The sequence below is a fragment of the Chlorocebus sabaeus genome, chromosome X, assembly GCF_047675955.1.
Source record: "Chlorocebus sabaeus isolate Y175 chromosome X, mChlSab1.0.hap1, whole genome shotgun sequence".
NCBI classification, from domain to species: domain Eukaryota; kingdom Metazoa; phylum Chordata; class Mammalia; order Primates; family Cercopithecidae; genus Chlorocebus; species Chlorocebus sabaeus.
Genome location: NC_132933.1, coordinates 112,075,421 through 112,077,553, shown reverse-complemented (window position 1 = coordinate 112,077,553; position 2,133 = coordinate 112,075,421). Strand labels below are relative to the sequence as shown.

General features: G+C 46.6%; 1 pseudogene; it reads right to left on the bottom strand.

The window, feature by feature from the left end:
* Positions 1–583: 583 nt before the first annotated feature.
* LOC103232912 (claudin-7-like) lies at positions 584–1,880 on the bottom strand (annotated as a pseudogene).
* Between the last annotated feature and the right edge of the window lie 253 nt (positions 1,881–2,133).

Below are 2,133 nucleotides of genomic sequence, written 5' to 3'. Positions count from 1 at the left end.
CTTTTGTCTGTATTGTCACTATCCTGTTCAATTTAGATTGATCAGCAAGTCTCCTCAGTGTGGATCTTTATCCTCAAAGGATGCTTTGGCTGGTTAGTTCTAAGAGCTTGTATGATCCAGACTATTTTAGATCTCTTATATCTTATTGCAGACCATTGTCATGGAGGTTTACCTCTACAGTTTTAGTTCCTGTTCTCACTTTGGCTCTCTAAACTTTCAGTTAGTGCCTTTTGGTTATTTTGTTGTTCCCAGGTCAGTGAGATGCCCTGTTGCTTCCCTAAGCATGTTTCTGTACAGATGCCAGTACTATAGGTATTGTAGCTATCACTGGTCTATCCCTACTTGCTCATATATATCTTTTTACTTTCCAAAACTTATTTTTTATTACTATACAAAATGTGCACTCTCCTCTCTTTTTGTGTCTCCCACCCCACCCCCCAGAGAACAGTACATGGTATGCAGGGATGGCGTGACCAGGAGGCCTTTGTCCTGTGCCCTGCCCACAGATTGAGCTCTGCCCCAGGTCTTTTCAGGCATCTAGATACACCCATAGCCTGTCAGGCTGGGGCAAAGGGGTCCCAACTCACATGTACTCCTTGGCAGAGTTGGACTTAGAGTAAGAGTGAGGTACATGGTACCCAGTTTGGGTCTTATTCCCAGGACAAGAGCAAGAGAATAGTACACCTCCTAGGAGGGCCAGAGAAGACCCTGCCCAGCCAATAAAGATAGCAGGACCAAACTCATACCTAATATTCAAGGGGATCAAGGGGTTGTAAAAGTCCATGACAATCTGATGGCCATACCAGAAGAAAGCTACCAAGTCAGCAAGGCCTGCCATGATGAAAATGACGCCTCTAACCATGCCTATTGTATTAGTCTGTTTTCACACTGCTATAAAGAAATATCCAAGACTGGGTAATTTATAAAGGAGAGAGGTTTAATTGACTCACAGTTTAGCATGACTGGGGAGGCCTCAGGAAACTTACAATCATGGCAGAAGGGGAAGCAAGGACCTTCTTCACATGGCGGCAGGAGAGAGAAAGCATGTGAGAGAGCAGGAAAAACTACCGTTTATAAAACCGTCAGGGCCGGGCACAGTGGCTCACCCCTGTAATCCCAGTACTTTGGGAGGCTGAGGTGGGCAGATCACCTGAGTTCAGGAGTTTGAGACCAGCTTGGCCAACATGGTGAAACCCCGTGTCTACTAAAAATACAAAACTTAGCTGAGTGTGGTGGGGGATGCCTGTAATACCAACTACGTGGGAGGCAGAGGCAGGAGAATTGCTTGAACCTGGGAGGCAGAGGTTGCAGTGAGCTGAGACTATGCCATTGCACTCCAGCCTGGGCAACAAGAGTGAAACTCCATTTCAAAAAACAAACAAACAAAAAACTGTCAGATCTCCTGAGAATTCACTCACTATCATGAGAACAGTATGGGGGAAACTGCCCCCATAATCCAGTCATTTCCCTCCCTTGACATGTGAGGATTACAATTCAAGATGAGATTTGGGTGGGGACACAGAGCCAAGCCATATCAACTATACAGGACTTCTTCACTTTGTCATTTCCCCCAAAACACATGCACTTCATGCCCATCGTGGCCACACACATATGGTCAGGAAGCCCAGCACCAGGTATGCCACCATTAAGGGCTCGAAGGACCTGCATGGCTGCTGGCAGGGCGAGCACCAAGTCATACATTTCACAGCTCATCAAGCCCATGCTCTGCGTGATGTAGTCCATCCACAGTCCCTTGTGATGATGCTGTTGCCCACACATGAGCTCATCTGCCGCTGCAGGATGGTGGTGCAGGCCACAAGGCCTACCCAGCCCAGCAGAGTCATGGAAAAGTTCAGCAATAGCAGGCCCAAATTGGCCATTTCTACTCTCAGAAAAAATTGGGGGTGCTGGGCAGGCAACCCTACAGTAAAACAAATAAAACTTTGGGGCATCCCCATGAAAGATATGTTGGGGTAGAGTTTTTAAGTCATCCAAAGAGACAAAGAAGTTTTTGGCCAGGTGACTGCAAATCTTGTCACCTGAAGTACACACAAATTGACCCCTCTGGTGGAGTGATAGTCTCACAGCAGAGGGAACAGGCCCATATTTTGTGTTTTGAGGAAAACAATTTAT